This window comes from Mustela erminea, chromosome 16 (genome assembly GCF_009829155.1).
Source record: "Mustela erminea isolate mMusErm1 chromosome 16, mMusErm1.Pri, whole genome shotgun sequence".
In the NCBI taxonomy this organism is placed as follows: Eukaryota; Metazoa; Chordata; class Mammalia; order Carnivora; family Mustelidae; genus Mustela; species Mustela erminea.
In genome coordinates, this window is record NC_045629.1 from 16,607,618 (window position 1) to 16,632,010 (window position 24,393).

The 24,393-nt window shown below is 39.3% G+C and overlaps 1 long non-coding RNA gene across 1 annotated transcript; it reads right to left on the reverse strand.

Annotated features, from left to right (window-relative positions):
* On the reverse strand, positions 1-23,967 carry LOC116575223. Its single transcript, XR_004279655.1, has 3 exons — positions 23,784-23,967; positions 20,641-20,782; positions 1-2,118 (listed from the first exon to the last, which is right to left on the reverse strand). It is a non-coding gene; the product is annotated as an uncharacterized LOC116575223 (long non-coding RNA).
* Between the last annotated feature and the right edge of the window lie 426 nt (positions 23,968-24,393).

Genomic DNA, 24,393 nt, shown 5'->3' on the forward strand with positions numbered 1-24,393 from the left:
GAGTGCGCACAAGTAGGGGGAGTGGCAGAGGGAGAAGGAGAAGCACGTTCTCCGGAGCAGGAAGTCGGATGCAGGGCGGGATCCCAGGACCCTGGGATTTTGACCAGAGCTGAAGACAGGCATACCTCATTGACTGAGCCACGCAGGCACCCCCGTATTTTTTGAAAATCTTATGTGTACAGTAAGGTACCATTGCTACCCATCAGATTGGTGAAATTTGTAATGTCTTACAGTAAAAATGTTGTCAAGGATGTTAAGAAAAGAGAACTGCTAATCCATCGTTGAAGGCCTAGAAATTGTTAGAACCACTACAGAGAACATTTTGCCTATTTCTAATAATGGTTTTATTATGGCCTGTGACCAGTTTCAGGCTTAAGCTCTACTCCCTCACACGTGCATGAAGAAATATATTGTAAGAATGTTCATATAGCTTTTTGTGTGAGAAAAGTTGGCAATTACCCAAATGTCCACCAACAGGAGCACAGATAAATGCACTGTGAAGTATTTATGCAATACTGAAAATGAACTATAGCTACACATATCAACGGCATGAATCTCAAAAACATAGTATTGGGTGGAAAGTAAGTTGCAGAAGAGTATATACAATATTTATATGAAAGTGAAAACACTGTGGAACCATATTATATTGTTTATGAATACATAGTAAAATTATGAAGAAATCTATGGGAATGACAGAAAGTAATTCTAGAGAGTGGTCATATTTAGTGAAGGAAGGAAAGGAGATGTAATTTAGAAAGGGACAAACACTATGTTTTTTATTTAAGCCTCATGGCAGGTATATTGGCATTCATTGTGTTGGCTTTTTGTGTCTTTTTGGATACCTTAAATAAATATTTCTCAAGGTACAAGGCACTTAAAAAGGTAGAGTTCTCAACATTAAAAATATCAACCAAAGATATTAAGTTTCTTAAATCAACAAATGGCATAGTGTATCATAAGGAGGAGGAAAAGAAACCTCAGTAAAGGACTATGGAATAAATATTTCAACAAATAATACATCCAACTAGAAGCTGAGATTTATATTTGGGTCCAGAAAATGCCCTTGACAATATTGTGTGAAGATTGTAGCCCATATGCACTCAATTGTTGAGACAGCCATTTCTTTGACTCTAGACATTCTTATACAATGGCAACTTAAAATTTGGGAGGAGCTCACAAAAAGAAGCATGAAACCTAATTGTCTAGAGAAGCATAAAAGCACTCCTCTTGCTTGAAAATTAGCTGTAGCTAATTTTAGTCTTCTCAATGCCAGTAAGTATTGTGGCAAGAAAATTAGCTCAGAGTTTTATTTTGCTTTTTGTTTATATTCTCTTTTCAAAATAAGCCTTTGGTCCCAGGCTAACTGGAGAAGTGTTTTTCTAATTCGGGTACAACGAGAATGCTTAGTTCTTGGTCCGTCTAAATACAAGTGAGCATTGAGTAAGGGTTTACACTCTATTAGAAACCCAAGGCAGGTTATAGCCTTCATTTAGAGTTAAATACTTGTCATCTTCCTGATGAGCTGTAATTAGAGAAATTCTATGAAGGACTTGAGGTGAGCTTTCAAATATCTTCATTAATTAATATCTTAATGTCTTTTTAAGCAGGAAGTCCACAAAGAACACCTACGTTAGAATAGATTATCCTCATATTACATTGTCTTTGGCTCTCCATCCTCTAGATTAGGAACTAGAGTTAGCACGCTACTACATACTTTCTCTTAGTAAGGGCTTACTTCTTTTGGGAAAGCATTTTAATCAAAATAGAATTTTGTGAAATATTGATAGTCCCTAGGCTTGGAATATTCTTGAGGTCCTATGAGAAATATTTTCCAAATTTAACAAGTATAGGATTTGAATGAGTCCAGCAACCAGACCAATAAATCCTGATTTCTCAACAGAGATGTGGAACTCCAGCTTCTCATAATTCTCCAGGCTACATTAGCCCTTCGTTATTCAACCTAATCATTTAATAATGTCTCACATCTCTCCTATTTCACATTTCATCAGTGTAATCGAGGTTCTTCCACAGCCTCTGCAGTCTCTTCTCCTTTGCTTTCCACCACCTAGGGAGGAGTGCTAGAGACATTTCTGGGTCCGACCAATCGATAAAGATGTTCTGGAAAAAAAAAGTTATTGGGAGTTACAAGTGGAGGTTTTATAATCTGAAACATATAGTAGCTTGATCAATTAAAATTAAATAACTATGTTGCTTGTTTATAATCACAAAATAACTGACAGCCTCTGAAAAAAATAAAGGTATTCCTGAATATATATCACTTGAAATCAAATTATAAATCTTTAGCAACTTTGGAATGTTGCAAGTCAATATATTGTAGAATAAAATGTCCAAAACCTGATTTCTAGAGATCCTGCTAATCAAGGCTTTAACATTTATAAAAATCCATAGGGTATCCGGAAAGATGAGAGTCAGAGCTGAACGTTTTTAATCTCGGTTCTCAAAGCATAATAAATTTGGCATAGGATGTGCTGTTAATTGTGAAATGCATTGTATACACAAAATAGTTCATATGCACAACTTAAACAATATATAAACTATGGTACTGTGTATTTATTATCTAGGTTAAGTAATAAAACACCACCCTACCTTAAACCTTCTGCACACCCCTCTTTCTTACCATTCTCTTCCCTTTTCCTCAAAGGTAGCCATGATCCTGACTTCTGCATTGCTCATTCTTCTGATTGATTTTAGTAATTCTACCACTCACACATGTATCCCTAATCAATAAACTGTTTAGTTTTCTTAAGATTTTATTTATTTATTTATTTATTTATTTATTCACTTATGTGGGGCGTGGACATAAGGAGGAACAGAGGGGAAGAGAGAAAGAATCTCAAGCAGGCTCTGTGTCAAGTGCAGAGCCCGACGTGGGCTTGATCCATTACCCCGAGATCATGACCTGAGACTAAGCCAAGAGTCAAATGCTCAACCAACTAGCCACCCAGATGCCCCTAAACTGCTGAGTTTTGAAAAAGTGAGTAATTACGTAAATCTAGCTATGTAGGGAGAAGGTAGTATTTCCAGTGTTAGAAAGAAGCTTTCAGAAAAAGAGAAACTGTCCTGAGTCTGTGAGTCTGGTTTCAGTTTTTGGCTGTTTATAAGAACCTCTTCTAAGGAAGTCAGTGAGCAAGGTCACAACAGAGTTCTGGAAAATAAAGGGCTCCCCATAGTGGGGACACATGGCCAGGCTGAAGTACAGACCAAATCTGGGTATCAGGCAAGACTCTGGTCAGAGAAAACAAGCGACTCTGTATCTTAATGTTTCTAAGCTCACCAGAGCCTAGCTTTGAGGAGAAGTTCAAAACACCCCCCCCTTTTTTTTTTAGTGGTTTTTTTTTCTTTTTTAAGATTTTTTTTATCCATTTGTCAGGGAGACAGAGTGAGCACAAGCAGGGAGCGCTACAGGCAGAGGGAGAGGGAGAAGCAGGAAGCCTGGCACGGGTCTTCATCTCAGGACCCCGGGATCATGACCTGAGCCAACGGCAGATCCCCAACTGACTGAACCACCCAGCTGTCCCTAAAGCACCTTTTTTTGTAAGGGTCCACAAGTAGGGCAAGAAGGGAAGAGCAGAAACTTCATGAGGATGTGGTCCAAGGGAGCTACATAAGAATCTTGGCCAAGCTCGCTAGGCATTCAGTCCTCATACTAGAAGAGAGTGCTTTGTAACCAAGTGGCTTTCACACACACCCTGTCTGACCCTCCCCATCTGGTGCACACATCGAGTTCTGAGTTATCTCTGCTCCATCCTCCCAGTGATTGTCTTTGTACCAAGTCCTGAGTTGGATATCCTGTTTTCTGTGTCCTTTATACCCCTTTTCTTGGTTTCACTCTTATTTAGTGGGGCATATCCTCCAATTGTTTTTTGGGAGATGATTGATGGGAGTTTTTAATCAGATCTTGCATGGTTGAAAATGTCTATGGTTTGCCCTCATGCTGATTGTATCGCTGAGTATAGGTTGGAATTAAGGCTCCAACAAAATTCTGTAGGCACTGCTCCACTGTTTTCTTGCTCCCAATGTTGTTGAGAAGTTCAGGGTCATTTCTATCTCATATTGTTTATGTTCGATAAGATTCAGGGTTTTTTCTCTCGAAAAACTTTCTATCCTCTAGCATTCTGAAATTTCATGATGATGATCCTCTCCGTAGGTCAATTTTATTCATATTTCATGGTGTTGAGGACCTGGCACACCCTTCCTAAATGTCAACTCATGTTTAGGATGTCTTTGTAAATTATTGATGATTTCCCTCCCTATTAATTTTCTCTTTCTGAGATTTCCTACCATTGGGGTATAACAAATCCCAGAAGTTCTTTAAATTATCTAATTTTTTGCCTCTCCTATTTTCTGTTTCATTATTTCTCGCCCAACTTTCTGGGAGATTTCAACTTTATTTTTCCATGTTGACTCTTTAATTTCAAAGGTTTTTTCTGTTTTTGTTTTTGTTTTTCTGATGTATTTATTTATTTATTTGGGAGAGAGAGGGAGAAACAGATTCCTCACTGAGCAGAGAGCTTGAGGTGGGACTCAATTCCAGGACCCTAAGATCACGACCTGAGCTGAAGGCAGACGCTTAACCGACTGAGCCAACCAGGTACCCTTTTTGTTGTTTTTTGCTTTTCCTTTAAATGCCTCTCCTCCACCTTTACATAGCATCTTGTTCTTGTGTCATGGATGCAATAATTAATATTTTGATGTTGTGGGTTATAAATATTAGAGATTTTAAAAATCAACTTTATTGATGTATAATTTACATACACTAAATGTGCCCATTTTAAGTACACTGTTAAATGAATGTATACACCAGTGTAGCCGCCACCATAACCACACTATAGAACACTTCCATCATCTTCCAAAAGTTCTGTTGTTCTTTTATTTCAGTCAATTTCTTGCCCATCCCCCAGCCTCAGGCAACCATTTATCTGTTTTCTCTTACTATAGAGTAGATTTATATTTCTCTAGTAATAGCATTTCACTTTTTTGCCCTAAAATAATTTATTTCTTCTGACTTGCTCCTATTTTGTTTTGTTTCTCTTCAGTGAGTCTGCTTTGTTCTCTTTCACGTAAGGGCTTTTCTGAAATGCCTGGTCATCCGCAGTGCTCTGCTCCGTATTAAGGGTGAGGGGTTAAGAAAGTGGACTGTCTGAGCACGTGGAGCGTGCTGCCTTTGAGGTTCGGTACAGTGTGATCAGTGTGGGCTGCTTTTGGAAAGCCTCTTGATTTTTGAGCTCTAAGTCTCTTCCTTAGGCTGGGGACCAGAGAAGAGAGTTTCTCAATCTCTTGCATAGATAAAAGGTTGCTAGTGTCCTGGCACCTGAGGGGAGCAGAAGGGTTAGGTTTGTGCTGGGTTGCATTTGTATGCAATATACCAAGAATTGGGGGGGGGGGGTTATTATGTTTTTAAAGATTTTACTTATTTATTTGAGGCTGGATCCCAGGACCCTAGGATCATGACCTGAGCCAAAGGCAGACGATTAACCAACTGAACCACTCAGGTGACCCCATAATTTCTTTATTTTTGGTAGGGCCCGCAGCCCTGACATCTTTGGTGCAGAGACCTTCCCGACCTACCCTTCTCTGCTCCACAGAATCAATCGCAAACCTGTGCTGAGATGCAGGACAAGCAGTTTCTCAGTGGCTAGAGGGGATGAACTTTCAGGAACCTATTTATCTTTTTCTCCATCTTGTTATGTGAACCTCTCCTTTCTTCATCTCTAGATCCCTGGAACTGACACATTCATGGGTTTTTGTGAATTCTATGGTACAAATTAGGATGGTCCCCAGTTTTCTCTACTGTCACATTAAGATTCAGCTTTCTGGGCTCTGCTGAGTCAGTTAGCACTTTTCTTTCCATTTTTCTGATCCGTTGTTATGGTACTGTCTCTTGTTTTTCTCATTCTCATGGATTTATGCCATTAAAAAAAAAATCCTTTCAATCTATTACTACAGGTGTTTAGAAAGAGTAAAAGTAGCTGTGTGTGCTGTCTGTTGTCTTCATCCAAAAACTTCCTACTATAAGATATTCATACTTTATTGTACAGGTAGAAGAACCAATATACAGACTAATAAAATACACAAACTCTTCCCAAATAAAGGATTTACTTTCTTTCAGTTATTAAAAGTAATTAAGCTGATAGACAATTTTCATAAATCAGTATATTACCTCAATGCTACTTTCCTAATATAGAGTCATTCACTAGGCATAATTTTGGGGGAATCCTACATTCATTATGCTGTTATACCACTATAAAAATGAAAAGGAGAATTTTAAAACAACATATTAAGATATGAATTAGGTAAGAACCCACAGTTAGGATTCTGAAAAAATGAATTAAGTTCTTTGATGCTATTACTTTTAAGGAAATCATGACTCTATTTAGAATTTAAATGCCTTTCTACAGCAATGATTCCAGCCTGAGAACATTAGTTCCACTGAAATAAAACAAGAGTGAGGATGTTTGAAAAGGAAGTAGGATTAGGATGTTTGGGGTACTGCTTCCATGCCAGATGACTGGTATGCTTATAGGGAAGCATGTTGACTAGTGACAAAGACTCTGGAAACAATGTAAGAGCGAACGCCATGTCTTAACTCACAAATATTGCACCTGATAGGAATGTACTGCCCGAGAAAGGCAGGCTGAGAAAGCTCCTTGGGGAAAACAACAACAACAAAGGTTACTTTGAGTGCAGCTGGGGTGTTGGGGCTAGGACTGCCAGATAAAAAGCAGGATGCCCTTTTTCAGATAAAGAAGAAATAACCTCTTAGTGAATTATGTCCCAGGAATATTGGGGGCATACTTAAACTATACACCTTATTCTTTGTTTATCTGCAACATATCTTTAACTGGGCATCCTGTATTTTTAGGGGTTAAATTGGGCAACTGAGATCATAGCCCTCAATGTGGAATTGGAATCTCTCATGAACTTTAGGTCAAAGAAATAAAAAATTGAAGAGGTCTGTAAAAGGCAGGTTAGAACTCAAGGAAGATCACACAGTGATTAGGGAGCACTCTCTCAGGAGGGAAAAAGAGAAGAATACATCGCATAAGGCATATGCAGAGAGCTCTGTGCTATTCATTTTACAGTGGGGTGGGAGAGTGGAGTGGAGGAAACTCTTCAAGTCCCTTTAATCAGGATGGAAAGGGTTAGAGGAGTGAAGGTTCTTGGAAGAGCAAGATGTGACTCTTACCTTTACCATTAACAATGGCCTCATTGTGCTCTAAACCAGTGAGACTAGGAGGTCTGAGATCAAATTTTAGTGTAACAAGCCCAGAAAACTGTTTATACTCAGACATTCTAAATTTAAAGAAGGGAGCGGAAGGGATTTGCCAAAAGGGCACTAGATTAGAGTTAAATTATTATATTACATATATATATATATATATTTTAAAGATTGTATTTATTTATTTGAGAGAGAGACAGTGAGAGAGAGCAATGAGAGGGGAGAAAGTCAGAGGAAGAGGCAGACTCCCCATGGAGCAGGGACCCTGATGTGAGACTCGATCCCAGGAATCTGGGATCATGACCTGAGCTAAAGGCAGTCGCTTAACCAACTGAGCCAGCCAGGCACCCAAATTATTATTTTTTAAATAACACCTTTTTTGGATGGGATCAGACCATCGTTAAGCATCTTTATTTTTTCCCCAACACTGTACCCCTGCAGCTATTATGTCTGTAAGAATTTAATGTGAATTTTCAGAATAGCTTATTTATGCGTCCATGTTTCAAAGATCTTTACTGTTTCTTCTTAGGAGCACACATGATGAGAACTTAGTGCTCCTTGGGTATTCTCTCCAATATACTTCTTCATTCTCATTCAGGGAAGACAGAATTTTTAAAACCAGAGAGCTAGAGGAGTCCCCAGATTGCCTGACCATTTCCCCTTCACCAGGCAGGTCTCCATTCATACCATCCTTGAAAACTGGTTGTCTGTCTGGCTTTTAAAGACTTTTAGGGAAGGAAATCATAGAATGTCCCTCTGTGAGGGTAATAGAGATTATTTTCCATTTCCTTGTTATTTTCAGACATCTTTTGACACAGGGTTGAAGCTTTGATGTCAATTTATTCAAAAACAGTGATTCTTTTCAAAAAGAAGAAATTCCAAGCAAAAACATGGTTTCTTCCATGCCTGGGTGGTCTAGGCAGCCAGCTGTCCAAGCTCTGCCTTGTAGCCCATGACCCAAGTACAGAGGTACTTAATGCCCTCAGTTCCCCTCATGCTTCCATGCCAGGCTCTGCATAACTGCCTTTTCCTTACTGGACATTTTGAAAGGAATATCAGGATCAGGGAGGGAGAGAGGGAAAATAATGGAGTGATGATTCTATCTGTTGGCTGTCAATGTTTTCAGTAGTAGCTTGTTAAGTTAAAACATGTCTACATATAAAATTAAATATATATCCGCATTTTAAAAATACACAGAGGGGTGCCTGGGTGTCTCAGTCAGTTAAGTGTCTGCCTTCAGCCCAGGTCATGGTCGCAGGGCCCTGGGATCAAGTCCCGCATAGGGCTCCCTGCTCAGCTGGGAGTCTGCTTCTCCCTCTCACCCCCGTCTATCCCTCTGCTCTCTCTCTCCCTCATAAATAAATACATTCTTTTTAAAAATTTTAAAAAATAAAAATATAGGGGCATCTGGGTGGCTCGGTAAGTTAAAGCCTCTGCCTTCGGCTCAGGTCATGATCTCAGGGTCCTGGGATCGAGTCCCGCATCAGGCTCTCTGCTCAGCAGGAGGCCTGCTTCCTCCTCTCTCTCTGCAGGCCTCTCTGCCTACTTGTGATCTCTGTCTGTCAAATAAATAAATAAAAATCTTAAAAAAAATAAAAATACAGTATATTAAATACTTCTCAATACTTTTGATATCCTGTCATTGAGCATTTTAATTATAAAAACGATTATGGCTTTTCGATGCTTTATTTTGAACTAAACAGCTATAGCTTTGGGATAGTTACCCATTATATTATAAGATACAATGTTGTACAATAATTGATACTGTTTCGATTTATAAAACTTCTAGGGATTCTTTTTTTCTTGAAAGAATAAACCTGACAGAGTGTAAAACATGTGTGGGTCTCAGCGATGGACGGGGCTTTTGCCTTTTAAGTTCCAGCCCTGCTCTTGGTGTAACAGCCGGAATTCTATGCGGTTGCTCTCTCTCCACCGTTTCTATGAAAAAAGAAATCCCCAGTGATATAAATTGCCTCCAGATATCCTTTACAGCTTAGTATTCGTTATGCCTCTCAGTCTTTATCATAAGTAAGAAGTACAGAGAACTGTTTCCTCTTGACCATTACCCTTATTTTATTATTCTGGGTCACTCAGCAGGTGACCAGACAAGTCATAAGATGACAAGTGCCAAAGGAAACTTCAACCAAGCCAGTGATTCCCAACTGGGGGCAATTTGACCACATGTCCCCCACCCCCAGGACACATAATAGTAATGCGTTAAAACACTTTTGGTTGTCGTGATTGAAGGAAGAGGTACTACTACTGTTTGAGACCTGTGTTTCCCCAAACACTACTACAGTCCATATGTGGTTATTTAAATTTAAATTAATTCAACCAAAATTTTAAAATTTAGTTTCTTAGTCACACTAGCCATTTTTAAATTATTCCACAGTTCCATGTGACTAGTGACAACTGTATTAGATAGTGAAATATAAAATATTTCCATCTTCACAGGAAGTTCTGTTAGATAGCACTGAGTCTAGAACCTTATATTCAGGTGTCTTTAGTTCCTGAATCATTCACTTTTCCATGACACATTCATCATTTTCCCATTCTAGTTCACATGAGACTGATTGACTCCTGGTGGCTAAATTAGTCTACAGATTGCAGAGTTCTAAGTCGATAGACAATATTCTCAAAACCTAATCTTTACTGGATTTTCCTCCTTGCCTATGAAGATTCCATCAAAGGGAAATTTATTGCTGTAGTGACTTCCATTCTGTTAAGCATCATACATATCTATACCACATAAGAAATGCTGGGGTATGGTTGCATTCCCATGGAAGAACATTCCGTAATGGGGGCGCCTGGGTAGCTCAGTGGGTTAAGCCTCTGCCTTCAGCTCAGGTCATGATCCCAGGGTCCTGGGATCGAGCCCCGCATCGGGCTCTCTGCTCAGCAGGGAGCCTGCTTCCTCCTCTCTCTCTGCCTGCCTCTCAGCCTACTTGTGATCTCTCTCTGTCAAATAAATAAATAAAATTTTTTTTAAAAAAAGAACATTCCATAATGTGTCTGTACATTTTAGACAAAATGTCCACTATGAATGCCTTCTATTACCAGAGTGGAATGGTTTGTCTAAACCTCCCTGGCTTTGAATGGAAAATTCATATGTTCTAAGCTGGATGCTACCTCAAAACTCTCCACATTGTTCAACCCCCCTTTTCCTTCTGATGCTTCTTATTTCCTCTTAATGAGAAGGCATATCTCAAATCTGTTCTCTTCTTTTCTTTTCCCCCTTAGTTCCCTATCTCACACTAGCATCATCTACCCTGGACTGTTAATGGAGCTTCCTCGATGGGCTCTGCATACATTGTAAGCTGGTCTCCACACTGGGTGAACTTTTAAAATGGACATCTGGTCATGGACCTCCTGGTCTCCCTGTCTCCCTACTTATCACTCTTGTCCTTTAACCTAGCTCTAAGCACTGAATGCACAGGCTGCCTCCTCCTCAGTGTTCTTGGACCATATGCTCTAAGTGAACCAGCCCCCATGGCTTTCTTTCACTCCATAGCTATAACCTCTTTGCAATGCTACTTTCTCTGCCAAGGATGCTCTGGCTCCTTCTGCCTTTCAGCAGTTAATACCAATTCACCAGTCAGTGCCTGGTCAACCCAGAAGTCCCTTCTTTACGCAGCCTTTCCCCATATTGCATCTAATCCTTCTGCCAGAAGCTTTGAGAACAAGAAGTGCTTTTTCCTCATACCAATGATCACATTGGGGCTTTATATTTATATAAGAGATTACTGTGATTGATGTCTGCTTCTCTCCCTACATTTTAAAATAATGAGAGGCAAGCACTTTTTCTGTTTAGAATGACCATGGGATCATAGCAGTATTTGTTGTATTTGTTGACTAACTGATTGATTGAATGAATGAATGAATGAATGAATGAATGAATTCCAAGCCAGTTTCCTCAGGGAGCTAGAACAAAGGCTTGTTTGAGCATTGGAACAAAACTTCGATGTAATACTCAAGGGAAGCCAATTAGAAGAACCATGTATACCCTAGAAACAATGGTGATTTGCAAGCCAGGCTTAGGTAACAAGTCTCACTGAGTCAACAGGCAACACTCTGAACTAACAGTGTGTAGTGTGATGGTTACAGTGCAGGATCTGAGGACTGTCTGGGCTCCAATCCTGGCTCCCTAGTTTCGACTCCCTTGAATTCCCTTTACTATTCCCAGTCATTTGACTACCTTCTACTCTTCTTTTAAGACCCTGTTAAGTATGCCTTCTGCGGAGAGACCTTTTAAAATCCCTAGGATAGATTAGCCAAGGCAGCCTTGATTTCTCCTAACACACCCTTTGTGTAAACTACTACAAAAACATTATTTTTAGAGTAGTTTTAGGCTTATAGCAAAACTGAGAGGAAGACATAGAGATTTTCCATGTATTCCCTCCCCCTACATATGCATAGCTTCCCCCATTATCAGCATCACTCATCAGCAGGGTACAGTTTTCACCAAGGAAAAACCTACATCGACATAGCATAATCAACCAAATCCACAGTTTCCATTAGGGTTCAGTCTTGGCATTGTACATTCTGTGGCTTTGGACAAAAGTAGAATGACATGCATCTATTATTATATAAAGAGTACTTTCATACCCTACAAACCCTCTGTGCTCTGCCTATTCATTCTCCCACCCCTGGCAACCACTGATGTTTTCATTGTCTCCATAGTTTTGCCTTTTTCAGATTGTCATATAGTTGGAATCCTCCAGTATGAAGTCTTTTCAGACTGGCTTCTTTCACTTAATAATATGCATTTTAAGTTTTCTCCACGTCTTTTCATGGCTTTGTAGCTTATTTCTTTTCTGTGCTAAATACTACAATATCTAAAGGTACCAGAGTTTATTTACCCATTCACCTGCTGAAGAACATCTTGGTTGTTTCCAAATTCGGCATTTATGAATAAAGCTTCTATAAACGATTTTGTGAAGGTTTTTGTGTAGACGTAAGTATTCAGCTCCTTTGGGTAAATACGGAGGAGTGTGATTATTGGATCCTAGGGCAAAAGCATTTTAGTTTATAACAAACTGTCAAATTGTCTTCCAAAGTGACTGTACCATTTTGCATTACCACCAACAATAAATGAGAGTTCCTGTTGCTCTACATCCTTGCCCACAGTTTGTGTTCGCAGTGTTATGAAGTTTGGTCATTCTAATACATGTGCAGTGGTATCTCATTGTTTTAATTAACATTTCCCTGATGCTATATGATATGGAGCATCTTTTCACATGTTTACTTGTCATCCGTATATCTTCTTTGGTGAGATGCCTGTCACGGACTTTGGCTGATTTTTTAATCAGGTTGTTTGCTTTCTTATTGTTGAGTTTTAATAGTTCCTTATATATTTTGGATAACAGGTGCTTTGTTTTTTTTTCAGATGTGTCTTTTGCAAACACATTCTTCCAGTCTGTGGCTTGTCTTCTCACTCTCTTGACATTGTCTTTCTCAGAGCAGATTTTTTTTTTTTCAGAACAGAAATTTTTATAATTTTAATGAAGTCCAAATATTAACTGTATTTCTTTCATGGAGTTATTTCTTTAAAAAGCACCACTATACTCAAGATCATCTAGGTTTTTTCCTATAGTATCTTTTAAGAGTTTTATACTTTTGCATTTTACATTCAATCTATGATCCATTTTGAGTTGATTTTTGAGATGGGTTCAAGGCCCGTGTATAGTTTCAGGGCTTTGTATATGGATGTTCAGTTGTTCCAGCATCACTGGTTAATTGTATTGCCTTTTTTCCTTGTCAAAGTTCAGCTGACTACAAGAGTATATTTCTAGCCTCTCTATTCCCTTCCATTTAAATTACCTTTTATGATCTGGTTTTCTCATTAGACCCTCAGCCTTGGGAGAATGGAGGTAGTTCTCTTATTCAATGCTCTGTCTTCATCACTCAGCATGACACGTTGAAATAGTAGGTATGGTAAATGTGCTGAATTTTTGACCAGTGTAGCAGTTTGTGTGTTCTACTACAGAATATAAATCCTATGAAATGCAAGACAAAGAAAAAAAATATTAGTTTGAAGGAGATATGGCGGGTCTCATGGAAGAGGTAGATCTTGGAGAAATACCTTTGAAATAAGGTTGCCTTGGTGAAGAGAAGGGAGGAGGTATCCAGGTCGAGGGAAGAGCTCAAGCAAAGGCAAAAAGCAAGTAGGAAAGATTAAGTATGGTATTTTAAGGATATCAGACTAACTGAAAGTGCTCAGAAAGGAGACTAGTGGGAAATAATAGTGAACCATATTCTCAGGGTATGAATAGTGCATGGGTGATTAATCTCACCTGTGGACACAGTTCCCTAAGAAAGAAATCTTAGATGACAATTACAGGAACTCTTGGGGAAATGGGAACTCACTTATAAATATGTAAAAACTTGGCCTTATATAGATTTCTAGAAGTAATTAATTCTAGCCCAAGGCTCTTAGATGAATCAGATTCTTTTTGTCCACAGTGAGCAAAGATTGTATGGAAATAGAAGGGTCACAGTGTATGCACACAGTGCTATCATTTAGATGTGCACGTCAACCCAGCCTGCCAATTTCAGTTCCTCTTCCATAATCAACCAGAGAACTGCAGAGGAAGTAAAATTCAAATAATCTCCAGGATTGAGGAATCAATCCAGGAGGAAGGGGAAGACTGAGCTCCCCGACAAATTCAACACCTAAGAACACCTTTAGGCTTGAATTATTTTGGCAACTTGCGTCTCCTACGTTTTCAATTATTATAGTCTTTTATAGCTGGAGAGTTAGCTAATCATTTTCAAACCACCCCAAAGCAATAGAGAATACCTAAGTGCAATGAATATTAGAATCGGGCAATGTTTAGTTTTAAAATATATGCCTATAATTGCAACAAATTCAGAGAGCAAAATCATCTTTCAACCTATTGGTTTTTCTCAAAAAATAAAAACATCAAAGTGATGATAATGACAATCCTTGCCAGGGGTTGGCAGTGCAGATTGTAACAAAGAGATTTTTCAATTCACCAGCTTAGCTGCTGGTGCCATCTAGTGACCAATCCAACTGATAAACAAAGATGGGTTGAGAAAATATACTCAGAATGACACAATCTCTTCTTTGATTATCTTTAATTAATGACACTACAAAAAAAGAAGACTGGATATTCATGGCATTTATACTGTAATTTAAGTTATCAAGGACAAGAGGCAGAAAAAAAATGCCTAATGTGTTCTCATGACAAATATATTTAAAGGAAAATTTTCACAGTGAGATTGAATAGTGATTTCTAAAACAAGTAAGCAGAGTTTTGGACCTATCCTTCTTATACTAAAGATTAAACACAGAAATAAGGACAAATTGTCAAAAGTTCTCACTGTTCTGGGAATATTACATAAAATGAAGTATTATTCTATTTTTAAATCAAGAGTGGAGGGGGACAGAAACCCAAGCCTTATCTGACACATGAAATATTTCATCATCATCACCATCACCATCATCGGGAACTAGAATGGTTAAAGTTCCAAATTTGAAACCCCATGACTTTCTCCTTTGCAGACATTTCTGCCCTAGGCTTCTGAATGAAAACTTGTTTGTATTTACATAGAGATTTCTCTGAAGAAGTTTCTCTCACCCTACCTTGCTACTTTGTATTAGTGTTAATCCCACATCAGCACAGTCTTGCAGGTTGGCACCAAGTGCTACCAAGAACAAAGGCTGAATGCACAGGGTTACTATTTACACATAACTGGAGTTTCTGTGGGAAGACAGATGTAATAATCTTCGGTGGCCCTGGGAGACCCTGAGGCTTCGTTAGAGGGTCCACCTTCCACCAAAGGCCCATAGTTTAAGATGTTGTCTGATCTCCTGTTGTCTGATTCCATCCTGAAGGGAAAACAAGGTTCTTGACCATGTACGTTTTTCAATTGCTTTTGTTACTGCTGCTGTTATTAAGAAGGGAAGTCAGAGCAAGTAATAACATGGTCCAACAGACAACTTGGTGAGGTTTTGATGAGCTTCTCTAACATGAATAAGACTGGGCTCCTGAAAAGTCTTCAGCTAAAAAAAAAAAAAAAAAAAAAAAGTTTGGTTCCTCTGTTTCTGTTTCTGTGGCTGAGCTTATCCTGAGTCATTGTCACCTTCCTGTCCCATTCATCTGATGAGCAATGGCTTTTCCATAGCTAATTGAGCAATGGTTGGAGTCATCCATGGAAAGTAAGGCACCCCCACCACACTATACTCCCTTCTCATGCTATTTTTATAAAGGTGATTCATAGTTAAAATTATCTGCATATTTGTTTGCTTGCTTAGTGATTCGTTTCCTAAATATTTATCAATTATTGTACATAAACCATTATACTCAGGATGATGAAATCATAGTCCTTATTCTCAAGGAACTCCCTCTGAAAGAAAACAAGAATAGCATTTGCCAATAGAAGGCTAAGTAGTAAAAATATAAATAAGGATTGTAGAACTCAGAGGCAAAAATCCTAGCAAGCTGAGAAGTCAGGAAAGGAGTGGGGACATTTTAAAACATTGCCATTAACTGACACACTGAAGAAGGGATTAAAGATTACAGTGGAGACAAATGAGAGGTAAGGGCATTCCATCGTGAGATTGTCAAGATGGTGCACTAAGTGGCCAGTTTAGCTGGATCATGAGTAAGTACTGGGTCTCAATGGGATGCTAGGCTCTAAAAGGAAGACTTTGTCAGCCAATGGAACTGATGAAAACTGTGAGTATCAAAGGGAGTTCATGGGCACCTGGGTGGCCCAGTAGGTTAAAGCCTCTGCCTTCGGCTCAGGTCATGATCCCAGAGTCCTAGGATCGAGCCCCACATCGGGCTCTCTGCTCGGCAGGGAGCCTGCTTCCTCCTCTCTCTCTGCCTACTTGTGATCTCTGTCTGTCAAATAAATAAATAAAATCTTAAAAAAAAAAGAAAGAAAGAAAGAAAGGGAGTTCATTAGAGCAGTGATTTAGGAAAGTTAACAGTTTAGCCACATATATCCATGTGGTGAATAGGATGGAGAACAAGAGAAGGAGCCTAGAACTAGGGTCACCAGTATGGTGGCTATCCTCTTAAGACCGAATTAAGGGGCGCCTGGGTGGCTCAGTGGGTTAAGACTCTGCCTTCTTCTCAGGTCATGATCTCAGGGTCCTGGGATCGAGCCCCACATCAGGCTTTCTGCTCGGTGGGGAGCCTGCTTCCCCCTCTCTCTCTGCCTGCTGCTCTGCCTGCTTGTGATCTCTGTTTGTCAAATAAATAAACAAAAATATAAAAAAAAAAAAAAAAAAAAAAAAAAGACCAAATTTGGGATGGAAAAGAGACCAACCACCTATTGCAGAGGTAGAATTGGCAGAGTTTAGCAACCACATGGATTTGGGGATAAAAGGAAAAAAGAAGATGGGGAAAGAGTTACAGTCAACATACTTTTTAAGACCAGGTGGCTGGAATAATGTAAAATCAGCATGTAAGATGAAAGGCAGGGGAGAGAACTGGCCTGCAAGAGAAAACCTGTCCTGAAAAACATAGGAAACAAAACCAGCCTGCATTATCAAAATTACACCAAAGGACACAAAATTGTATTTAGAGTCAGAGGACCTGTAATCTGGAAGAGAGCTCAGAATAATGAGGTTCTGTCCTCATGAAGGCAGAACCCATGATACAGCATCCCTAATAGGGACAAGGAGATATTGATTACTTACATACATGCATGAATGAGGAGCTCAGTACATCACCAGGCCAACCATTTTATTTTTGGATATTCTCTTTATTACATAATTTTGGATAGAATAGCTATCTATTATATATTGTAAAATAGTCTATTTATTATAAAATATATCATATATATATTATAAAGTATTAACTAGATTAACTAAATACTATCTCTCTGTCATTTCTTGTTTGTTCACTCCAGTCCTCTTTAAAGAATATCAGAACCTTTTCCTTTACAAGATACATTCTCTATCATTTCATGACAGTTATGAGCCCCTTTCTCCCTCAGAGTAACAATTATTAGTTCCTTTATTTATTCTTCATGCAAAGTTATTTACACATACCCTGTACCTTGATGACCTCTTCCCGGAATTTTTCCAAAATTTTCATATCCTTCAGAAATAGCAAATCTACAACTGAGAATATAGTATACTAATATACTAAGTGAAAAAAGACAGTCACAAAAGTCACAGAAGTCCATGCATGATATGATTTCCTTCTTATAAAAGTCCAAAATAGGGAAACCAATAGAGAGACATAAAGTAGACAAGTGCTTGCTTGGGGTTGAGACTGGGAATGGGGCCAGGGAGATAGGAGAGGGTGATAGCTAAAGTCCATGGGGCTTCTTTTTAAGGTGATGTACATGCTTTGAAATGGATTATGGTGATGGTTGCACAACTCCGTGAATATACTGAAAGACATTGAACTTCTACACTTTCAACGGGTAAATTGCATAGCGTATTAATTGTAACTCAATAAAATTGTTCTGTCTTAGTGTTTTTTGTTTGTTTGTTTGTTTGTTTTTAAAGATTTTATTTATTTATTTGACAGAGAGAAATCACAAGTAGATGGAGAGGCAGGCAGAGAGAGAGAGAGGGAAGCAGGCTCTCTGCCAAGCAGAGAGCCCGATGCGGGACCCGATCCCAGGACCCTGAGATCATGACCTGAGCCGAAGGCAGCGGCTTAAACCACTGAGCCCCCCAGGCGCCCCTGTCTTAGTGTTTTCTTAGGGCGGAGTCATGTAAGTGCTGTAAAGAATTTCAATCACCACCATAAAACTCGAGTTCATCAAGGTTAGTCAGGGAGGATTTCAACCTGAAGATCAAGAAAAACTTTATGGAACAGTGATGATACAGCCACGACTTGAAATCTGAGTGGGTGTTTCTTGCTCCACTGACCTTCCTTCCACTCATTGGTTATGCAACCACCAGGGTACACTTTTGAAAACTAAAATCTGATCATGCTAGAGAGGGGCACAGGGGGGTCTTCTGAGGCACTGTTAATATTCTATTTCCTTCTGTGGGCAGAAAGTACATGAAGTTTTTTGTTTGTTTCTTTCTTTTTCCTGCATCTAAAGATTACATGCATTCATTGAAATGGATGATACATTGCAAACTGAAGAAATCTCACTATATTATTATCCTGCCCCAAATCACTCAATCTGCATCATAACCATAGCAGACATTCGCCTGCTTGTTACAACATGGCTTTGTCTGCCAATATAGCCTCGGCTACTCGCACAGTATCTAAACATAGCAGGCCTCTAGATACAGGTTGTCTTGGAGCTTGGAACTATGACCTGGGTGCAGGCAGTTTCTTTGGGAGGTGATCCCAGGAAGCAAGAGTGAGGGAGGGGCAAGCCAGGAGGAAAAGCTAAGAGAAGGATGCATTACTAAGGTTGCCCTGTAGAAAGTGAGGTTTTACCTCCACCAATATCTATGAGAAGCATATAGAAGACCTCCCTGAGTTGCCCACCTGCAGGACAGGATGCTGGAGAATACCGGCTCCTATACCCCATGGCCGCTAGTTTAAGAACAGGCCAAACAGATCCTTAAGGAATCAGAAAAGGCCTGGAGTCAGAAATGTATATACATCACCCAGAAATGTAGTTGGGAAAGGAAGGTGTATTTTAATAGCCTTTTTGGATAATTTAAATATTCTTTAAAACTGTACCAAAACTCATTGAAAAGCTACAACGTGGAATCAGAAATCACTTTAACATCACGCTTTGGTCATTTAGAGAGTTTGCTTCATTGAGTCATGCAAATTTTGCAAGTGCTCACAGATTTTATTATACAATATCAAAAAGTCATATTTGTTGATATCATTACCTAGCTCATCAAAAACATCTTTAAGTATTAGAAAGTTTTTACACCCACGGTGCAGATTCAAATTTTCAAATGAAAATTCAAATTTTATCACTGGTAACAAAGACTGTGAGCTGTTTTCTGTCCAGTGATATAGTCACTTTGTTCTTTAAGAAATTATCTGCCAAATGTCTAAGTCTGAATACCCATAGTTTGTCAGTTATTCTTTTAGGTAAAAACGGTGTTTCATGTACTCAAAAAATCTAGATTTAATAAAAACTAATATTTTTTCTGCTCCTTTAATAATATTGTTAACTGAAACTGACATTTTCTTTCTTTTTTTTTTTTAACTGTCAGTGTATCGAGTTGAAGAACCCAATGGCAAATAAAAAAATTGCTAGATGCCACTATCTCGATTCACATAGTTTTGCCCACGATTGCTTTTGCACAATTAGTGCAAATGTCAACCCCATAAAAAGGGACCTATAATATCTTGGCATTGTAATGACAGTTGCTTTTGCCTCAGGGAACCCCAGAGTCTCAGGGACCCCCAGAGATGCACAAACCATGATTTGGGAAGTGCTGAAGTAGAGTTCTAGTGTGCCGTAAATTATTTGCAACCTTGAAAAGGATTTCAAGAGCTTATTAAATAAGACACATCGAAACAGGATCAAAAGCATGTGCTAACACTACCTAATTACTTAGCTCAAGCTAGCCAGGCCTCTTCATCAATCCTGGCCTCTTTTGCTGTACCCCAGATCTGTCAGAAGTGCTGCTCATTATTTAACATATACAGTATTCAACCAGAGGTGTCCAAAACAACACCTGGAAACAATCAGGAAGGAGAACCAGAAGTTCTTTCACCATTCTGAAACACACAGTTTCATTGTCAGTGGGTTCCAGAATCATCAGTTTACAGTCAGGTTTCTCTGGAATAGCTTATCTGCTTTCAGATGTCCAAAGGGAAACTAAAGAAAGGGGCCATTTGCCATACCCAGACTTGAGTTCTAGTCCATTCCTATGGACCAGATTAAAATGCAGACAGAAGGAAAGAAAATGATAGAAAATGACTCTAGAGCAAGGCAAGGTCAAAGACAAAGACCAGAGATGAACTTTTTCCTCGTAACACTTCCCTTGGCGTGTTCCATGTTTTAAAGAAGAAAGGTCATGCCTTTCAGCAAGGACAACAAGAGAGGAACATACGTGATAGAAATTCAAATGAAAACTACCCCAGGATTTTAGCTGACCAGTGCCTAGGCTGATTTTCAAGACCTAGCTGGTCATGTGCTTGGGAAAGCCATCTGCTGTGTGCCCTGATTTTCCTTCTGACTCATCTCTTACTGGACCATGACTGAACTGAATGCTTCATCACTAAGACAAGTGCTAACAATATTCAGATCTTATATTTGCATAGAGCTCCATAGTGTATAAATACTCTCCTAGCATTTGTTAATCATCTAAACTGGACGAGGCATATGTATATGTGGGAGTTCACTTAGTGATAGTAATATTTAAATTGACTGAGCATTTACTAGATTAGACTTTGTGCTAAGCACTATATATATATATATATATATATATATATATATATATATTTTATAAATAATCTTATTTAAATATTCCCAACTACCTTACAGGTAGAGCTGTTGGTCAGTATTTCCACTTAGTGATGAGAAATCTGGCTTCAGGGAATTGAAGTAACTTGCTCGCCATCATGCAATTAAGAAAAGATCCATCTGGTTGACGCTGAGGCTCTTAACCGCTAGACCATTCTAGAAGAACGTGTGCAAAAAGAGCGGATTACATTGTTTGAAGGGCATAAAACTGTGGGGGGAAAGGAAACATTTGTTAAGTTACAAGCAAAGGCATTTTTGTCTTCACTGCCAGTGCTATTTTCAGTGGTTATCGTTCTAATAACTAGAAGGAGGAAAGCAAGCCTTCTCTTATGAGGTTCTGTGCCAAGTTAGCCAAGAGCGATGGAAACTGGGCTCCCCGTTCATCGGTACCACACCAGTGCTGCTGCTCAGACGTACGTGGAGGTCAAGCCAATTTTAGGTTTTGGGGTGTGGAGACTTGTCAACGTGAAGCATTCTCTCTGGGTTTGTCATCCACTTCTTGCTGGCTCTGAATGAGTGGAGACAGGATTCCTTGCTTCTCCGGGATGGCCCTGGATCTAACATGGTGGCAGCCATTACAGGCCTTCCCCCTGCAGGCGATCAGCTTGCCTGATGCATGCATGGTCAGGCCTCTCAGGCCCCCAAGAGAACCACATCACTGGGTCGAGCACCAATGTTGGAAGGCCCAGTTGGCTCAGTTACTCATAGGCCTGTGCTAATGAGCATGGCCTCAGATTTCAATTCCTTTACAAAGCAATTGGCTTCACTTAGAGAAAAGTCTGGGCTGTTGATTCTAAGCTCCATAATCAGACGCTTTCCTGTGGGATGGTATGCGGGCATTCTTTCCCAGGCTGGGAGATGCTCAGAGAAGCACTGAGAACTGAAGAGAAAGGGATCTCTGTGGAGGGAAACAATGTGCCCTAAAAACTGGCTCATTCTAGAAATGACTTGAAGTCCCCATGTCCTTATTCAGGCATTTGCAATAGCTTACTCAATATTTGTTTGATAAGTGGATACATTTACTATTTTCTCCTAAAGATCCATATGGCCATGATTTCTGTTCTGATGAGAATGGGGGAAAGCCTGGAAATGAAAGTTACCACTTTCTTCCTAGACCCTCAGACAGGATGGCGAGTAAAACAGGATCTGTTTTAATAGAATCAGCAAAGGATCAAGTAATTCTCCAAGGCTTCTGACTCAGTCTTCTCATATTGCCCCTTGGGGATTTCTGGTCTTTGTTTTGTTTTGCTATCAGTAGATAATTAAATTCTTCTTTAAAATTTTCACCATGTTTTACACGTAGTAAGGAAAACTAAAGAAAGGGGAGTGTGGATGTGCTCCATTTGAGCATTTAAATTTAGCTTCAGTCACCCCTGGGGGCCAGTTCTGGCGTGGATAGTATGAATCAGAATGACTCCCAAGGACAAAAGGAAAGTCAGGGGACAGAGGGGAATGCCCCTTTCCTCCTCTTTTCTGTCTGGGTGTTCTGTGTTCTCTTTTAAGAAGGAAGGACCATGCAAACCTATGTGACCAAGAAGTGCTTGATAGCAATTCAAATGAAAGGTCAGGTAGGGTTTTGGCTAATAAATTCAATTAAGCTCACAGTGTTACGTTGGTGGATCCTAACATTTCCAGGCTGCCTGCAAAGAAACCTAATGTCCACATTAGAGATGACAGAAAAAAGTAGTCTCACCATGCTTTCTGCTGGGCGCCAGAAATGACTGAAACTCACCCAGGCTCTGCCTTTTATTAACATCATGTGCTTGGGCAAATTTCTCCATCTCTTTTGACTTTACTTGTGCTACCTTTAAAATGGGGCTTCCTAGTAATAGCTCAAAGGATGGTTGTGTTGAATAAATAACGAGTACAGGACAAAAATTCAGCCTGGCACACAGCCTATAAGGAAGAGTGATTAAACGGCAGCTCTGAGGACCACTGTTTTCTTGCAAATAATGGCATAGTTGCCTTGCATGCTCTGTCTCTTAATATGTAAGTTAAGACCCTTGAGGTGCAAAGAACAAAATAAAATCTGCTTACCATACACTACAATGGAGACTATTAACAATGTATGGGGCTTTAAAAAGTTAATGGGAAAACTGGAGGGTCAAATGAGACAAATGAGAAGTAACAGGTAAGTTTGTAGGTCCAAGCTGCAAGAGCCATTTTCGCAGGTGCAGACACAGAACCACTCTCAGTCTGGTAGTCCTTCTATTCAGGATCCACATTCTAGCTGGGTGCACATTCTCAGTGGGGAAAAGATGTCCCCCAAAGAAATCTTGTCCTATTACTTGAAGAAGGCTGACTAGCTAAAAAGTCAACAAATACTTCTAATGCCTCTAATGAGATACTTCTCTTTAAAAATGTAAATTAAGTACTTTAAGTTAGGATTGGCATTTACTCATAGGGGAACTGATGAAACCATACTCTGGAATCCCATTTGTGAAGGGTTTCAGGAGCCCAAGTGAAAAAAAAAAGCGCATCATGTAATTATTATTGTGTCCACTAGATGGCAGTCATAAGGGCCAGGCGTTATTTAAAAAATCTGTCAATAGCAAAATTTCCTAAAATGCTAAGCACTTTAACATTTGTTTTCTAATTAGATTCACACAATAGTTCTCCAATCTTGAAATTAGGATCCCAAGAGTTTCTACCTGAGGAAACTAATTCTCAGAGAAAATCACCGGTTTGCCTCTGTCCAGATTTTAATAATTAATTTGGTCTAATTTCTGTGCCTTTTTAAAATCAACCTTACTAAATTCTTTGCACTTAAAGAGTTCCAAGCATAAAAATTAGAAGGATCTTTAAAATCGTCTATCTAATCTGTTCATTCTCAAGGTGTGGAAACAGACTCCCAGAGACTTAGGTCATAGCCAAGTCTGGACTGAACCCTGAGTCCCACCTAGACCAGGGGTCCTTTTTTAACAAATGTATTTCTTTCTCATACACCATGTTGCCCACAAGTATACTCCGTAACCAAATTTCATTAAGAAGATAATACGTGTAGAATTAAACCAAAGTCTTTTTTTTTTTTTTTTTTTTTTTTTTTTTTAAACCAAAGTCTTTAAAGAAAGCTTCGTCAGTTTGGCTAAAAGGTCCATTCTAAGGATGACCATAAACCCCACCGCCATTTTCAAAGACAAACACAACCACAACCTACCTGTGTCAGAGGATCATATTGGGCACCGCACTTTACCTCTTCTGGCTCTAGGACAGCTGCTGCAATGAAATGTGTGTTTTGTGGCTTGCCTGCTAAATGTTATGCTCTCAAGTAGTGAATTAGGTAGTATATTGCATAAGATAGCCCAGATAAATAAAAGAAACATCTATGCTGCCAAAGAGAAGCTAAGACCTACAGCATCCACAGAAGATCTATGGTCACCCCAGGAGCAACTGGCAATATTGTCACCATTCATTATGGAAATGGCCTTGAGCTAATGGCCATCAGAGGATATGTTCACACAGACAAAGAGCTCTGTTCTTGCTGTTCTCTTTCCCCCTCCTGTGAGGGGGGAAAATGTGTTTCTCTGTGCAACACATTCAAACTCTGAGAATTACAATCCATTCACCTTGGTCAATTTTTTTTTAGTTGGATGTATAATGAAACTTTTCAACATTCCTACCTGTCATTCTTCCATATGTACTGGTTCTGCATTGAAAGCATTCCTTCTAAGTTTGTAATGCTGCACCATGAAACCTTTAACCAAATACAACGTTCAGCTAGTCATCTGGAAAACTTCCATTCTTACATAGTAAAAGGCTACATCATG